This window comes from Mytilus edulis, chromosome 6, assembly GCF_963676685.1.
Source record: "Mytilus edulis chromosome 6, xbMytEdul2.2, whole genome shotgun sequence".
NCBI classification, from domain to species: Eukaryota; Metazoa; Mollusca; class Bivalvia; order Mytilida; family Mytilidae; genus Mytilus; species Mytilus edulis.
Genome location: NC_092349.1, coordinates 18,982,371 through 19,001,988, shown reverse-complemented (window position 1 = coordinate 19,001,988; position 19,618 = coordinate 18,982,371). Strand labels below are relative to the sequence as shown.

The window sequence follows — 19,618 nt, the reverse complement described above, 5'->3', positions numbered from 1 at the left end:
AGTTTATTTATTGATATCAATTCATATGCATTGTTTGCATCTAATAGACATCGGACAGAAAGAAAATAAAAGTTTGCAGACATACATGACATTAAACAATTCTTAATATAAGCAAATTAAAGTATTTCATACGAAAATGAAATATATAAGAAATAATATTGCCCATAAAATTTATATAATTTACTTACTGTTAAAATAGCCGAGGAACAGCACTTATCCATTACAATTGTTCGTTTCTGTAAGAAATCTCATATTTTAATTCACCCGATTAACCTGTACAAAAATTGACACCTTGAACTCATTGTATCACGTAAATTACCTATTAACGTCAAACTATATATGTACGTTTCATGTTAAATTAAGTCTTTCTATAAATGCTGCATACCTCAACACAATCAACAATTTACCGACATAAAATATCTCGTATAAAATTATAAATTTTCTAGTCAATTCGTGGGTTACGTAAAATATAGAATTCTTATTTTATAGGCACTGGCTACGGTTACATGGAAATGTAACAATAATAAAAATATTATTGTTACATTGGAGACTAAATGCCGGAATGCATGGTTGGGTAAGGACCTGTTTAATTACGAATGTAACAATAGTTATTGAGGCTACGGTTACATTGCATTATTGTTACATGAAAAAAAGCAATGTACGATGGGACTAGCATAGATGTAATACCCAGTAATATGTACTAAATAATAAAAGTTGAGGACATTTATTACATACATTTATAACATATAATTTATTTACTGTAATTTTTTATTTACAATGACAATTTCTACAAATCCAGTAAGTTGTTTTTAAAGTCCGACACATTTTTGATGAACGAAATTACGTCCTCCACGGATACGTGTACATACAGAATTTCTTAGTATTTAAGTTACAGTTAGCAAACTTTGCTTTTGATTATCAATTTGCGTCAAGTTATAAAGCTGTATGAAATGTATGTCTAAGTTGATATTGTTTCAGTTTCGTTTAAAACGCATCCCAAGTTTTATTTTTTTGACCATAAACAAAATTGGTCCAAAGTATAATGACAGTAATAAGAGTAGGTGTGCAGTTAAATACTTTAAAAAAGTGAAACCATTGAACTATATTTTTCGCCTTTGACAGTCACACTCCTAATCTTGAGTAGTATCTTTAAGAACATCAAAACCATTAATACGTACGGAAAAACTATTCAAGTTGTACACCATTTGTTGAATAATAATATTTTATTCAGTATTTATCAGTATTAAATTACAAGTATTGTTTAGTACATATGAAAGAATGAAGCAATACAAGTATAGAAGATTCAAGTTTAATCAATTATTATAAATATAGCGTACATTGCTGTTTTTCATGTAACAATAACGTAATGTAACCGTAGCCTCAGTAATTATTGTTACATTTGTAATTAATCGGTTCCTCACCCAACTTTGCATTCCGGCAATTAGTCTCCAATGTAACAATAACATTTTTATTATTAATATTGTTACATTTCCATGTAACCGTAGCCAGTGCCTATTTTATAACGTGAGAGTTTAAATGCAATATCATGAAAAAAAAAAAGAAAAAAAAATAATAATATTAATAAAAGGACATTTTATTTTTATAACATATATTATTTGATCCAACCTTCTAAATTTAATATTTTTCTTATTTCTCCTTTTATATCAGAGATCATCATGTAAATTTAGTTAACACGTTTGTGTACGTTTGTGTGTTTTACTTGAACGACCTATGATCTAGATACATTTGTAGATAAATAAAGAGGAATTATATTATAATATCCATACACATTTTCTATACCACATCATGATACGACAGATACCGTTTTCATTGATGTTCGAGGCCAAACTTTTTCTAAGTTTAAACCTAATGCAAAAGTTGAAGAGCTGATAAAAGAGGGTGGGGACAATACCTTTTTATGTTAACCGGGTTTGGACTTTTTCAAGGTGTTGTTAACTGTTATCTGAGATAAATTAAAACTGTTAACTGTTTTCAACCCACTGTGTCAACTGTTATCCGCATCTTTGCATAATTTGTTGTTTTTGTTGTTTACTATTTTAGCCAAAAAACATGTTAACGGACCCCCTATTGCCCTCTCATAACACACAATCAAGATAGTAAGAGCTGTACATGAGGGACAAACATTACTTCTTTACATTTCAAATTTTCAAATGTATGAACAGCAAATCTTAATAAAATCTCCGTGGAAGTACAACATCTTATATTTGAGTGAAGGACGGCATAGTGCTAGCATATCAACAGGTTTTAAGTATACTTTCAAATTTTTAAGGAACTGCAAGAATAATTATGGAATGGTATTGTTTATTTCGATTACAGCATTATTTTTTTTTGTTTTACCTTAAATAAGTATTGTTAAATTCCTTTTCGGAATTATGTTTTATGTATGATCTTAATTCGACGTATTTTCGTATTCCACCCATCAAATTAACAGAAGGAGTGTTGAATCTAACTAACATAAATAACAAAAAAGAATAGAAAAAAATCTTCAGAGACAAATTTATGCCCAAATGCCAAAAATAACGCATTTATAGGTGCTCTTGCGATCCTGTATTGTGCGATGAGCTGTCGGTTAATCTTTCCTTCATAAAACTTGTTTAATTACTATTTTTTACTATGTATTACTAAGTAGTATATTTTTTTTTATTCGTGTCACATTAACATCAGAGTCATTTAGTAAAGTATCACCTCCCACAACCATCTTGAAATTAAGAGTTAATCTGGTGTCAAAAACATTTGATACGTGGGGTCTGGAAAGGGACTTTAATTGTTAAATTCGTTAATATAAGGTTATTGTTCTCTTTATTCTTAATATTATTTGCCTTTTATTTAAAATTTAGAATTTAACAGATCAACATTCTGTATTTTTTTTTTAGTATATTTTCTCCATTCTCTATTTTATTTGCTTTATTCTGCATTTTTTTGGTTATTATTCTCTATTCTGTAAGCCCCATTAGGACCCTCATACTTGGAACTGCTGAAACATCATTTGCTGCGTTACATCTCTTTCAGACTTAATTGCTTCGTATCTTTCCCCTTTGTTAGATATTCCCCATTAGTTCGAACACTTGGCAAGCCTTATTTGTCCTTTAGAAACATTCTATGCATCTTTCCCTTAAATAGATATATACAATTAATACTTGAAAATATAATTGCATCTTTTACGTGGACTAACTTAGAGTGGATATGATACAAAACTTAATCGCTCATCTCCTTTTAATGTTGTTGGAATTCAAAAATGTAAATTAAGAAGAAAAAAATATATTGGCTTGAAGAATTACTATTTCGGAAAGTTTAACATTTGCTTGTTAGATATTGTTTTTCATTGACTTACAAGAATAGAAAAATATTATAACCTCAAGTCAAATTAAAGTTAATTTGATCTTCGTATATTAAAATTTGTTGGGAATCTTTATCATAATGAGAGAAGGTTAAGTGCGCATAAACAAGGTTAACTCCGCCACATTCTGTATGAGCCTTTCTGAAGTCAGGTACCTGTAGTTCAGTGCTTGTCGTTAGTTCATGTCTGTCAATTTGTTTTTCGTAAATTATTTTTTCTAGAAATTAGACCGTTGTTTTTTTTTCTCAATTATTTGTTTGATATTTCCATGTCTGGGCGTTTTAAAGCCTACTATACGATATTAATGGTTCTCATTGTTGAAGGCCATATGTTTGGCCTATACCTGTGTACATCCACTTCATTTTAACTTTGGTGGATAGTTGTCTCATTGTCAGTCACACCACATCTCCATATTTTAATATTGGATGAATTTTTTTTCCTTACTGACTTATGATTCCCTCCGTCTATGTTAATTACGGTCTTATCGAGATTAAAAAAAAATAACAGTAGTTTAGTCATAAACACAGCGTATCGGTAAACCTGTTCGTGTTGGTGATTGTCATCATTACGTAGTATCTATTTTGTTTTTTTCTCATGTCTATGTTGGAACAGTTTTTGTTCACGGAGAACATCCATTTTATAATGAAGGTCGTAAAGTTTGAACATGCACAAGCTTAACATAGTTCAAAACTGAGATATGTAAACATCAGACGATTGAGAGGGTATCAAGTATACAAAAATAACGAGGTCCAATTTATCAGCCGTCATGGGGTAAAAACGACAAATCAAAGAATTCATATGATGAAATCATAATCTTTCAGTCAGTTTAATTGAAGTCTGGAGCTGGCATGTCAGTTAACTGCTAGTAGTCTGTTGTTATTTATGTATTATTGTCATTTTGTTTATTTTCTTTGGTTACATCTTCTGACATCAGACTATGACTTCTCTTGAACTGAATTTTAATGTGCGTATTGTTATGCGTTTACTTTTCAACATTGGCTAGAGGTATAGGGGGAGGGTTGAGATCTCACAAACATGTTTAACCCCGCCGCATTTTTGCGCCTGTCCCAAGTCAGGAGCCTCTGGCCTTTGTTAATCTTGTATTATTTTAATTTTAGTTTCTTGTGTACAATTTGGAAATTAGTATGGCGTTCATTAACACTGAACTAGTATATATTTGTTTAGGGGCCAGCTGAAGGACGCCTCCGGGTGCGGGAATTTCTCGCTACATTGAAGACCTGTTGATGACCTTCTGCTGTTGTTTTTTTCTATGGTCGGGTTGTTGTCTCTTTGGCACATTCCCCATTTCCATTCTCAATTTTATCAATGTCACTGACCAGATGTTTTGTTGATAATCTTACAAGCAGACCTTTAAAAGTTTGTCACAGTTCAACAAAACATGACAAATGCTCTTCCTAGCTTGCAAAGATATTGTGGCTAAAACCCTTAAAACATCTAGAAAATTTCTTGTCATTTTCCAATCATTTATTATATATGATGCAGCCTATTTTATTTAAGATCATTAAAAACATACTGGTAAAAAACTTTTGTCTCTACAAGGGCATTCCTCATTGATAAATCATACAGAAACATGAAGGTTTAGTTACCGCGCTGAAGTACGTCCATTATTCATAGTTCATTATTCATTATTCAATAATGAATAATGAAATAGTTCACTATTCACTATTCACTATTGAAAAATGAATAATGAATAATGAAATGGTTTATGTTTCATTATTCAAATTGAAGCGGTGAATAGTGAAAAAAATATAGAAAAAATTGACTGTGACACAATAGCTATATTTTGATTCGAAATGACCATAAGAGGGTTTACGGAGGACCTAAATGACACAAAATGCATAAAACTGAGGAAATTTAAAAAAGAAGATGTGGTATGATTGCCAATGAGACAACTATCCAGAAAGACCACAATGACACAGACATTAACAACTATAGCTCACCGTACAGCCTTCAACAATGAGCAAAGCCCATACCGCACAGTCAGCTATTGAAGGTTCCGCAACGAATATTAGAAGTCCTAAATGCCGAAATACGCGTGAAAATCAAGAAATAGCCAATTTTGAATAATGAAATGGATATTTTGAATAATGGAATGGAGTGCGTCGACCCTATAGCCCCCAATTATAGATAAACCTTATACCTCATTCGAAAGCTGATTACAAGACAAACAAAATGTATATAGTCAATATGTTCCACAACGAATATTAGAAGACCTAAATGCCTAATTACGCGTGAAAATTAAGAAATAGTCAATTTTGAATAATGAAATGGATATTTTGAATAATGGAATGGAGTGCGGCGACCCTTTAGACCCTAATTATAGATAAACCTTATACCTCATTCGAAAGCTGATTACAAGACGAACAAAATGTATATAGTCAATATGTTCCGCAACGAATATTAGAAGACCTTAATGCCTAATTACGCGTGAAAATTAAGAAATAGTCAATTTTGAACAATGAAATGGATATTTTGAATAATGGAATGGACTGTGGCGACCCTTTAGCCCCTGATTATAGATAAACCTTATACCTCATTCGAAAGCTGATTACAAGACGAACAAAATGTATATAGTCAATATGTTCCGCAACGAATATTAGAAGACCTAAATGCCAAAATACGCGTGAAAATTAAGAAACAGCCAATTTTGAATAATGAAATAGATATTTTGAATAATGGAATGGACTGTGGCGACTCTTTAGCCCCTATTATAGATAAACCTTATACCTCATTCGAAAGCTGATTACAAGACGAACAAAATGTATATAGTCAATACGTTTCGCAACGAATATTAGAAGACCTAAATGCCTAATTACGCATGAAAATTAAGAAATAGTCAATTTTGAATAATGAAATGGATATTTTGAATAATGGACAGGAGTGCGGCGACCATTTAGACCCTAATTATAGATAAACCTTATACCTCATTCGAAAGCTGATTACATGACGAACAAAATGTATATAGTCAATATGTTCCGCAATGAATATTAGAAGACCTAAATGCCTAATTACGCGTGAAAATTAAGAAATAGTCAATTTTGAATAATGAAATGGATATTTTGAATAATGGAATGGAGTGCGGCGACCATTTAGACCCTAATTATAGATAAACCTTATACCTCATTCGAAAGGTGATTACAAGAGGAACAACATGCTTATAGTCAATTTGTTCCGCAACGAATATTAGAAGACTTAATTGCCAAAATACGCGTCAAGATTAAGAAACAGCCAATTTTGAATAATGAAATGGATATTTTGAATAATGGAATGGACTGTGGCGACCCTTTAGCCCCTAATTATAGATAAACCTTATACCTCATTCGAAAGCTGATTACAAGACGAACAAAATGTATATAGTCAATATGTTCCGCAACGAATATTAGAAGACCTAAATGCCTAATTACGCGTGAAAATTAAGAAATAGTCAATTTTGAATAATGAAATGAATATTTTGAATAATGGAATGGACTGTGGCGACCCTTTAGCCCCTAATTATAGATAAACCTTATACCTCATTCGAAAGGTGATTACAAGACGAACAAAATGTACATAGTCAATATGTTCCGCAACGAATATTAGAAGACCTAAATGCCAAAATACGCGTGAAAATTAAGAAATAGCCAATTTTGAATAATGAAATGGATATTTTGAATAATGGAATGGAGTGCGGCGACCCTTTAGACCCTAATTATAGATAAACCTTATACCTCATTCGAAAGGTGATTACAAGAGGAACAACATGCTTATAGTCAACATGTTCCGCAACGAATATTAGAAGACTTAATTGCCAAAATACGCGTCAAGATTAAGAAACAGCCAATTTTGAATAATGAAATGGATATTTTGAATAATGGAATGGACTGTGGCGACCCTTTAGCCCCTATTATAGATAAATCTAATACCTCATTTGAAATCTGATTACAAGACGAACAAAATGAATATAGTCAATATGTTCCGCAACGAATATTAGAAGACCTAAATGCCTACTTACGCGTAAAAATTAAGAAATAGTCAATTTTGAATAATGAAATGGATATTTTGAATAATGGAATGGAGTGCGGCGACCCTTTAGACCCTAATTATAGATAAACCTTATACCTCATTCGAAAGCTGATTACATGACGAACAAAATGAATATAGTCAATATGTTCCGCAATGAATATCAGAAGACCTAAATGCCTAATTACGCGTGAAAATTAAGAAATAGTCAATTTTGAATAATGAAATGGATATTTTGAATAATGGAATGGACTGTGGCGACCCTTTAGCCCCTATTATAGATAAACCTTATACCTCATTCGAATGCTGATTACAAGACGAACAAAATGTATATAGTCAATATGTTCCGCAACGAATATTAGAAGACCTAAATGCATAATTACGCGTGAAAGTTAAGAAATAGTCAATTTTGAATAATGAAATGGATATTTTGAATAATGGAATGGAGTGCGGCGACCCTTTAGACCCTAATTATAGATAAACCTTATACCTCATTCGAAAGCTGATTACAAGACGAACAAAATGTATATAGTCAATATGTTCCACAACGAATATTAGAAGACCTAAATGCCTAATTACGCGTGAAAATTAAGAAATAGTCAATTTTGAATAATGAAATGAATATTTTGAATAATGGAATGGACTGTGGCGACCCTTTAGCCCCTAATTATAGATAAACCTTATACTTCATTCGAAAGGTGATTACAAGACGAACAAAATGTATATAGTCAATATGTTCCGCAACGAATATTACAAGACCTAAATGCCAAAATACGCGTGAAAATTAAGAAATAGCCAATTTTGAATAATGAAATGGATATTTTGAATAATGGAATGGAGTGCGGCGACCCTTTAGACCCTAATTATAGATAAACCTTATACCTCATTCGAAAGGTGATTACAAGAGGAACAACAGGCTTATAGTCAACATGTTCCGCAACGAATACTAGAAGACTTAATTGCCAAAATACGCGTCAAGATTAAGAAACAGCCAATTTTGAATAATGAAATGGATATTTTGAATAATGGAATGGACTGTGGCGACCCTTTAGCCCCTATTATAGATAAACCTTATACCTCATTAGAAAGCTGACTACAAGACGAACAAAATGTATATAGTCAATCTGTTCCGCAACGAATATTAGAAGACCTAAATGCCTAATTACGCGTGAAAATTAAGAAATAGTCAATTTTGAATAATGAAATGGATATTTTGAATAATGGAATGGAGTGCGGCGACCCTTTGGACCCTAATTATAGATAAACCTTATACCTCATTCGAAAGCTCATTACATGACGAACAAAATGAATATAGTCAATATGTTCCGCAATGAATATTAGAAGACGTAAATGCCTAATTACGCGTGAAAATTAAGAAATAGTCAATTTTGAATAATGAAATGGATATTTTGAATAATGCAATGGACTGTGGCGACCCTTTAGCCCCTAATTATAGATAAACCTTATACCTCATTCGAAAGCTGATTACAAGACGAACAAAATGTATATAGTCAATATGTTCCGCAACGAATATTAGAAGACCTAAATGCCAAAATACGCGTGAAGATTAAGAAACAGCCAATTTTGAATAATGAAATGGATATTTTGAATAATAGAATGGACTGTGGCGACCTTTTAGCCCCTACTATAGATAAACCTTATACCTCATTCGAAAGCTGATTACAAGACGAACAAAATGTATATAGTCAATCTGTTCCGCAACGAATATTAGAAGACCTAAATGCCTAATTACGCGTGAAAATTAAGAAATAGTCAATTTTGAATAATGAAATGGATATTTTGAATAATGGAATGGAGTGCGGCGACCCTTTAGACCCTAATACTAGATAAACCTTATACCTCATGCGAAAGCTGATTACATGACGAACAAAATGTATATAGTCAATATGTTCCGCAATGAATATTAGAAGACCTAAATGCCTAATGACGCGTGAAAATTAAGAAATAGTCAATTTTGAATAATGAAATGGATATTTTGAATAATGGAATGGACTGTGGCGACCCTTTAGCCCCTAATTATAGATAAACCTTCTACCTCATTAGAAAGCTGACTACAAGACGAACAAAATGTATATAGTCAATCTGTTCCGCAACGAATATTAGAAGACCTAAATGCCTAATTACGCGTGAAAATTAAGAAATAGTCAATTTTGAATAATGAAATGGATATTTTGAATAATGGAATGGAGTGCGGCGACCCTTTGGACCCTAATTATAGATAAACCTTATACCTCATTCGAAAGCTCATTACATGACGAACAAAATGAATATAGTCAATATGTTCCGCAATGAATATTAGAAGACCTAAATGCCTAATTACGCGTGAAAATTAAGAAATAGTCAATTTTGAATAATGAAATGGATATTTTGAATAATGCAATGGACTGTGGCGACCCTTTAGCCCCTAATTATAGATAAACCTTATACCTCATTCGAAAGCTGATTACAAGACGAACAAAATGTATATAGTCAATATGTTCCGCAACGAATATTAGAAGACCTAAATGCCAAAATACGCGTGAAGATTAAGAAACAGCCAATTTTGAATAATGAAATGGATATTTTGAATAATAGAATGGACTGTGGCGACCTTTTAGCCCCTACTATAGATAAACCTTATACCTCATTCGAAAGCTGATTACAAGACGAACAAAATGTATATAGTCAATCTGTTCCGCAACGAATATTAGAAGACCTAAATGCCTAATTACGCGTGAAAATTAAGAAATAGTCAATTTTGAATAATGAAATGGATATTTTGAATAATGGAATGGAGTGCGGCGACCCTTTAGACCCTAATACTAGATAAACCTTATACCTCATGCGAAAGCTGATTACATGACGAACAAAATGTATATAGTCAATATGTTCCGCAATGAATATTAGAAGACCTAAATGCCTAATGACGCGTGAAAATTAAGAAATAGTCAATTTTGAATAATGAAATGGATATTTTGAATAATGGAATGGACTGTGGCGACCCTTTAGCCCCTAATTATAGATAAACCTTCTACCTCATTCGAAAGCTGATTACAAGACGAACAAAATGTATATAGTCAATATGTTCCACAACGAATATTAGAAGACCTAAATGCCAAAATACGCGTGAAGATTAAGAAACAGCCAATTTTGAATAATGAAATGGATATTTTGAATAATGGAATGGACTGTGGCGACCCTTTAGCCCCTATTATAGATAAACCTTATACCTCATTCGAAAGCTGATTACAAGACGAACAAAATGTATATAGTCAATCTGTTCCGCAACGAATATTAGAAGACCTAAATGCCTAATTACGCGTGAAAATTAAGAACTAGTCAATTTTGAATAATGAAATGGATATTTTGAATAATGGAACGGAGTGCGGCGACCCTTTAGACCCAAATTATAGATAAACCTTATACCTCATTCGAAAGCTGATTACAAGACGAACAAAATGTATATAGTCAATATGTTCCGCAACGAATATTACAAGACCTAAATGCCAAAATACGCGTGAAAATTAAGAAATAGCCAATTTTGAATAATGAAATGGATATTTTGAATAATGGAATGGAGTGCGGCGACCCTTTAGACCCTAATTATAGATAAACCTTATACCTCATTCGAAAGGTGATTACAAGAGGAACAACAGGCTTATAGTCAACATGTTCCGCAACGAATACTAGAAGACTTAATTGCCAAAATACGCGTCAAGATTAAGAAACAGCCAATTTTGAATAATGAAATGGATATTTTGAATAATGGAATGGACTGTGGCGACCCTTTAGCCCCTATTATAGATAAACCTTATACCTCATTAGAAAGCTGACTACAAGACGAACAAAATGTATATAGTCAATCTGTTCCGCAACGAATATTAGAAGACCTAAATGCCTAATTACGCGTGAAAATTAAGAAATAGTCAATTTTGAATAATGAAATGGATATTTTGAATAATGGAATGGAGTGCGGCGACCCTTTGGACCCTAATTATAGATAAACCTTATACCTCATTCGAAAGCTCATTACATGACGAACAAAATGAATATAGTCAATATGTTCCGCAATGAATATTAGAAGACGTAAATGCCTAATTACGCGTGAAAATTAAGAAATAGTCAATTTTGAATAATGAAATGGATATTTTGAATAATGCAATGGACTGTGGCGACCCTTTAGCCCCTAATTATAGATAAACCTTATACCTCATTCGAAAGCTGATTACAAGACGAACAAAATGTATATAGTCAATATGTTCCGCAACGAATATTAGAAGACCTAAATGCCAAAATACGCGTGAAGATTAAGAAACAGCCAATTTTGAATAATGAAATGGATATTTTGAATAATAGAATGGACTGTGGCGACCTTTTAGCCCCTACTATAGATAAACCTTATACCTCATTCGAAAGCTGATTACAAGACGAACAAAATGTATATAGTCAATCTGTTCCGCAACGAATATTAGAAGACCTAAATGCCTAATTACGCGTGAAAATTAAGAAATAGTCAATTTTGAATAATGAAATGGATATTTTGAATAATGGAATGGAGTGCGGCGACCCTTTAGACCCTAATACTAGATAAACCTTATACCTCATGCGAAAGCTGATTACATGACGAACAAAATGTATATAGTCAATATGTTCCGCAATGAATATTAGAAGACCTAAATGCCTAATGACGCGTGAAAATTAAGAAATAGTCAATTTTGAATAATGAAATGGATATTTTGAATAATGGAATGGACTGTGGCGACCCTTTAGCCCCTAATTATAGATAAACCTTCTACCTCATTAGAAAGCTGACTACAAGACGAACAAAATGTATATAGTCAATCTGTTCCGCAACGAATATTAGAAGACCTAAATGCCTAATTACGCGTGAAAATTAAGAAATAGTCAATTTTGAATAATGAAATGGATATTTTGAATAATGGAATGGAGTGCGGCGACCCTTTGGACCCTAATTATAGATAAACCTTATACCTCATTCGAAAGCTGATTACAAGACGAACAAAATGTATATAGTCAATCTGTTCCGCAACGAATATTAGAAGACCTAAATGCCTAATTACGCGTGAAAATTAAGAACTAGTCAATTTTGAATAATGAAATGGATATTTTGAATAATGGAACGGAGTGCGGCGACCCTTTAGACCCAAATTATAGATAAACCTTATACCTCATTCGAAAGCTGATTACAAGACGAACAAAATGTATATAGTCAATATGTTCCGCAACGAATATTAGAAGACCTAAATGCCTAATTACGCGTGAAAATTAAGAAATAGTCAATTTTGAATAATGAAATGAATATTTTGAATAATGGAATGGACTGTGGCGACCCTTTAGCCCCTAATTATAGATAAATCTAATACCTCATTTGAAATCTGATTACAAGAGGAACAAAATGTATATAGTCAATATGTTCCGCAACGAATATTAGAAGACCTAAATGCCTAATTACGCGTGAAAATTAAGAAATAGTCAATTTTGAATAATGAAATGGATATTTTGAACAATGGAATGGACTGTGGCGACCCTTTAGCCCCTAATTATAGATAAACCTTATACCTCATTCGAAAGCTGATTACAAGACAAACAAAACGTATATAGTCAATATGTTCCGCAACGAGTATTAGAAGACCTAAATGCCAAAATACGCGTGAAGATTAAGAAATAGTCAATTTTGAATAATGAAATGGATATTTTGAATAATGGAATGGAGTGCGGCAACCCTTTAGACCCTAATACTAGATAAACCTTATACCTCATTCGAAAGCTGATTACATGACGAACAAAATGTATATAGTCAATATGTTCCGCAATGAATATTAGAAGACCTAAATGCCTAATGACGCGTGAAAATTAAGAAATAGTCAATTTTGAATAATGAAATGGATATTTTGAATAATGGAATGGACTGTGGCGACCCTTTAGCCCCTAATTTTAGATAAACCTTCTACCTCATTCGAAAGCTGATTACAAGACGAACAAAATGTATATAGTCAATATGTTCCGCAACGAATATTAGAAGACCTAAATGCCAAAATACGCGTGAAGATTAAGAAACAGCCAATTTTGAATAATGAAATGGATATTTTGAATAATGGAATGGACTGTGGCGACCCTTTAGCCCCTATTATAGATAAACCTTATACCTCATTCGATAGCTGATTACAAGACGAACAAAATGTATATAGTCAATCTGTTCCGCAACGAATATTAGAAGACCTAAATGCCTAATTACGCGTGAAAATTAAGAAATAGTCAATTTTGAATAATGAAATGGATATTTTGAATAATGGAATGGAGTGCGGCGACCCTTTAGACCCTAATACTAGATAAACCTTATACCTCATGCGAAAGCTGATTACATGACGAACAAAATGTATATAGTCAATATGTTCCGCAATGAATATTAGAAGACCTAAATGCCTAATGACGCGTGAAAATTAAGAAATAGTCAATTTTGAATAATGAAATGGATATTTTGAATAATGGAATGGACTGTGGCGACCATTTAGCCCCTAATTATAGATAAACCTTCTACCTCATTCGAAAGCTGATTACAAGACGAACAAAATGTATATAGTCAATATGTTCCACAACGAATATTAGAAGACCTAAATGCCAAAATACGCGTGAAGATTAAGAAACAGCCAATTTTGAATAATGAAATGGATATTTTGAATAATGGAATGGACTGTGGCGACCCTTTAGCCCCTATTATAGATAAACCTTATACCTCATTCGAAAGCTGATTACAAGACGAACAAAATGTATATAGTCAATCTGTTCCGCAACGAATATTAGAAGACCTAAATGCCTAATTACGCGTGAAAATTAAGAACTAGTCAATTTTGAATAATGAAATGGATATTTTGAATAATGGAACGGAGTGCGGCGACCCTTTAGACCCAAATTATAGATAAACCTTATACCTCATTCGAAAGCTGATTACAAGACGAACAAAATGTATATAGTCAATATGTTCCGCAACGAATATTAGAAGACCTAAATGCCTAATTACGCGTGAAAATTAAGAAATAGTCAATTTTGAATAATGAAATGAATATTTTGAATAATGGAATGGACTGTGGCGACCCTTTAGCCCCTAATTATAGATAAATCTAATACCTCATTTGAAATCTGATTACAAGAGGAACAAAATGTATATAGTCAATATGTTCCGCAACGAATATTAGAAGACCTAAATGCCTAATTACGCGTGAAAATTAAGAAATAGTCAATTTTGAATAATGAAATGGATATTTTGAACAATGGAATGGACTGTGGCGACCCTTTAGCCCCTAATTATAGATAAACCTTATACCTCATTCGAAAGCTGATTACAAGACAAACAAAACGTATATAGTCAATATGTTCCGCAACGAGTATTAGAAGACCTAAATGCCAAAATACGCGTGAAGATTAAGAAACAGCCAATTTTGAATAATGAAATGGATATTTTGAATAATAGAATGGACTGTGGCGACCCTTTAGCCCCTACTATAGATAAACCTTATACCTCATTCGAAAGCTGATTACAAGACGAACAAAATGTATATAGTCAATATGTTCCGCAACGAATATTAGAAGACCTAAATGCCTAATTACGCGTGAAAATTAAGAAATAGTCAATTTTGAATAATGAAATGGATATTTTGAATAATGGAATGGAGTGCGGCAACCCTTTAGACCCTAATACTAGATAAACCTTATACCTCATTCGAAAGCTGATTACATGACGAACAAAATGTATATAGTCAATATGTTCCGCAATGAATATTAGAAGACCTAAATGCCTAATGACGCGTGAAAATTAAGAAATAGTCAATTTTGAATAATGAAATGGATATTTTGAATAATGGAATGGACTGTGGCGACCCTTTAGCCCCTAATTTTAGATAAACCTTCTACCTCATTCGAAAGCTGATTACAAGACGAACAAAATGTATATAGTCAATATGTTCCGCAACGAATATTAGAAGACCTAAATGCCAAAATACGCGTGAAGATTAAGAAACAGCCAATTTTGAATAATGAAATGGATATTTTGAATAATGGAATGGACTGTGGCGACCCTTTAGCCCCTATTATAGATAAACCTTATACCTCATTCGAAAGCTGATTACAAGACGAACAAAATGTATATAGTCAATCTGTTCCGCAACGAATATTAGAAGACCTAAATGCCTAATTACGCGTGAAAATTAAGAACTAGTCAATTTTGAATAATGAAATGGATATTTTGAATAATGGAATGGAGTGCGGCGACCCTTTAGAACCAAATTATAGATAAACCTTCTACCTCATTCGAAAGCTGATTACAAGACGAACAAAATGTATATAGTCAATATGTTCCACAACGAATATTAGAAGACATCAATGCCAAAATACGCGTGAAAATTAAGAAATAGCCAATATTGAATAATGAAATGGATATTTTGAATAATGGAATGGACTGCTGCGACCCTTTAGCCCCTAATTATAGATAAACCTTATACCTCATTCGAAAGCTGATTACAAGAGGAACAACATGTATATAGTCAATATGTTCCGTAACGAAAATTAGAAGAGCTAAATGCCAAAATACGCGTGAAAATTAAGAAATCGCCAATTTTGAATAATGAAATGGATATTTTGAATAATGGAATGGAGTGCGGCGACCCTTTAGACCCTAATTATAGATAAACCTTATACCTCATTCGAAAGCTGATTACAAGACGAACAAAATGTTTATAGTCAATATGTTCCGCAACGAATATTAGAAGACCCAAATGCCAAAATACGCGTGAAAATTAAGAAATAGCCAATTTTGAATAATGAAATGGATATTTTGAATAATGGAATGGAGTGCGGCGACCCTTTAGACCCTAATTATAGATAAACCTTATACCTCATTCGAAAGCTGATTACAAGACGAACAAAATGTATATAGTCAATCTGTTCCGCAACGAATATTAGAAGACCTAAATGCCTAATTACGCGTGAAAATTAAGAACTAGTCAATTTTGAATAATGAAATGGATATTTTGAATAATGGAATGGAGTGCGGCGACCCTTTAGAACCAAATTATAGATAAACCTTATACCTCATTCGAAAGCTGATTACAAGACGAACAAAATGTATATAGTCAATATGTTCCGCAACGAATATTAGAAGACCTAAATGCCTAATTACGCGTGAAAATTAAGAAATAGTCAATTTTGAATAATGAAATGGATATTTTGAATAATGGAATGGACTGTGGCGACCCTTTAGCCCCTAATTATAGATAAATCTTATACTTCATTCGAAATATGATTACAAGAGGAACAAAATGTATATAGTCAATATGTTCCACAACGAATATTAGAAGGCCTAATTGCCAAAATACGCGTGAAAATAAAGAAAAAGTCAATTTTGAATAATGAAATGGACTGCGGCGACCCTTTAACCCCTAATTATAGAGAAATCTTATACCTCATTAGAAAGCCGATTACAAGAAGAACAAAATGTATATTGTCAATATGTTCCGCAACGAATATTAGAAGACTTGATTGCTAAAATGCGCGTGAAAATTATGAAAAAGTCTATTTTGAATAATGAAATGGATATTTTGAATAATGGAATGGACTGTGACGACCCTTAAGCCCCTATTATGGATAAACTTTATACTTCATTCGAAAGCTGATTACAAGAGGAACAACATGTATATAGTCAATATGTTCAGCAACAAATATTAGAAGACCTAAATGTCAAAATACGCGTGAAAATTAAAAAATAGCCAATTTTGAATAATGAAATGGATATTTTGAATAATGGAATGGAGTGCGGCGACCCTTTAGCCCCTAATTATAGATAAACCTTATACCTCAGTCGAAAGCTGATTACAAGAGAAACAAAATGTATATAGTCAATATGTTCCGCAACGAATATTAGAAGACCTAATTGCCAAAATACGCGTGCAAATTAAGAAAAAGTCAATTTTGAATAATGAAATGGATATTTTGAATAATGGAATGGAGTGCGGCGACCCTTTAGTCCCTAATTATAGATAAATCTTATACCTCATGCGAAAGGTGATTACAAGAGGAACAAAATGTATATAGTCAATATGTTCCGCAACGAATATTAGAAGGCCTAATTGCCAAAATACGCGTGAAAATTAAGAAAAAGTCAATTTTGAATAATGAAATGGACTGCGGCGACTTTTTAGCCCCTAATTATAGAGAAATATTATACCTCATTAGAAAGCCGATTACAAGAAGAACAAAATGTATATTGTCAATATGTTCCGCAACGAATATTAGAAGACCTAATTGCCAAAATACGGGTGAAAATTAAGATTAAGTCAATTTTGAATAATGAAATGGATATTTTGAATAATGGAATGGACTGCAGCGACCCTTTAGCCCCTATTATAGATAAATATTATACCTCATTCGAAAGCTGATTACAAGAGAAACAAAATGTATATAGTCAATATGTTCTGCAACGAATATTAGAAGACCTGATTGCCAAAATACACGTGAAAATTAAGAAATAGCCAATTTTGAATAATGAAATGAATATTTTGAATAATGGAATGGACTGCTGCGACCCTTTAGCCCCTTATTATAGATAAACCTTATACCTCATTCGAAAGCTGATTACAAGAGGAACAAAATGTATATAGTCAATATGTTCCGCAACGAATATAAGAAGACCTAAATGCCAAAATACGCGTGAAAATTAAGGAATAGCCAATTTTGAATAATGAAATGGATATTTTGAATAATGGAATGGAGTGCGGCGACCGTTTAGCCCCTAATTATAGATAAACCTTATACCTCATTCGAAAGCTGATTACAAGAGAAACAAAATATATATAGTCAATATGTTCCGCAACGAATATTAGAAGACCTAATAGCAAAAAAACGCGTGAAAATGAAGAAAAAGACAATTTTGAATAATGAAATGGATATTTTGAATAATGGAATGGAGTGCGCTGACCCTTTAGCCCCTAATTATAGATAAACCTTATACCTCATTCTAAAGCTGATTACAAGAGGAACAAAATGTATAAAGTCAATATGTTCACGAAAATTAGAAGAGCTAACTGCCAAAATACGCGTGAAAATTAAGAAATAGCCAATTTTGAATAATGAAATGGATATTTTGAATAATGGAATGGACTGCGGCGACCCTTTAGTCCCTAATTATAGATAAACCTTATACCTCATTCGAAAGCTGATTACAAGAGGAACAACATGCTTATAGTCAATATGTTCTGCAACGAATATTAGAAGAGCTAAATACCAAAATACGCGTGAAAATTAAGAAATAGCCAATTTTGAATAATGAAATGGATATTTTGAATATTGGAATGGACTGGCAGACCCTTCAGCCCCTAATTACAGATATATATTATACCTCAATCGAAAGCTTATCAAGAGAGGAACAAAAGGTATATAGTCAATATGTCCCGCAACGCATATTAGAGAAGTAACGAAGGACCTAAAGATCCAATAACGCATGAACATTAAGAAATAGGCAATTTTGAATAATGAAATGGATATTTTGAATAATGGAATGGACTAGCAGGACCCTTCAGGCCCTAATTACAGATATATATTATACCTCAATCAAAAGCTTTTTCAGAGAGGAACAAAAGGTATATAGTCAATATGTTCCGCAACGCATATTAGAGGAGTAACGAAGGACTTAAATATCGAAATACAGCTGAACATTAAGAAATAGCCAATTTTGAATAATGAAATGGGTATTTTGAATAATGGAATGGACTGGCAGGACCCTTCATCCCGTAATAACAGATATATATTATACCTCAATCGAAACCTTATTAAAAGAGGAACAAAAGGTATATAGTCAATTTGTTCCGCAACGCATATTAGAGGAGTAACGAAGGACTTAAAGATCAAATTACGCGTGAACATTGAGAAATAGCCAATTTTGAATAATGAAATGGATATTTTGAATAATGGAATGGACTGCTGCAACCCGTCGCCTCTTATTCAGGATTTTTTTACACCAAATCAAAGCTTATTAATAGAAGAATAAACTGAGAATAAACATTATGTGCCGCAATGACCATTACAGGGATTACAGAGGACCTAAATGCCAAATTACGCTTGAAAATTAAGAAATAGCAAATTTTGAATAATGATTGGGTATTTTGAATAATGGAATGGAATGCTGCGACCATTTATCCCCTAATTATAGATATACTTTATACCTCATTCGAA

The 19,618-nt window shown here is 32.6% G+C and overlaps 1 protein-coding gene across 1 annotated transcript in view; it reads right to left on the bottom strand.

Annotated features, from left to right (window-relative positions):
* The window catches only part of LOC139527289 (sodium-dependent dopamine transporter-like), a 69,469-nt gene extending 69,158 nt beyond the window's left edge, over positions 1-311 (bottom strand). Inside the window, exon 1 of the mRNA XM_071322637.1 lies at positions 189-311. The gene's annotated coding sequence lies outside the window, so the exon portion shown is untranslated. The remainder of the gene's footprint in view (positions 1-188) is intronic.
* Positions 312-19,618: the final 19,307 nt, after the last annotated feature.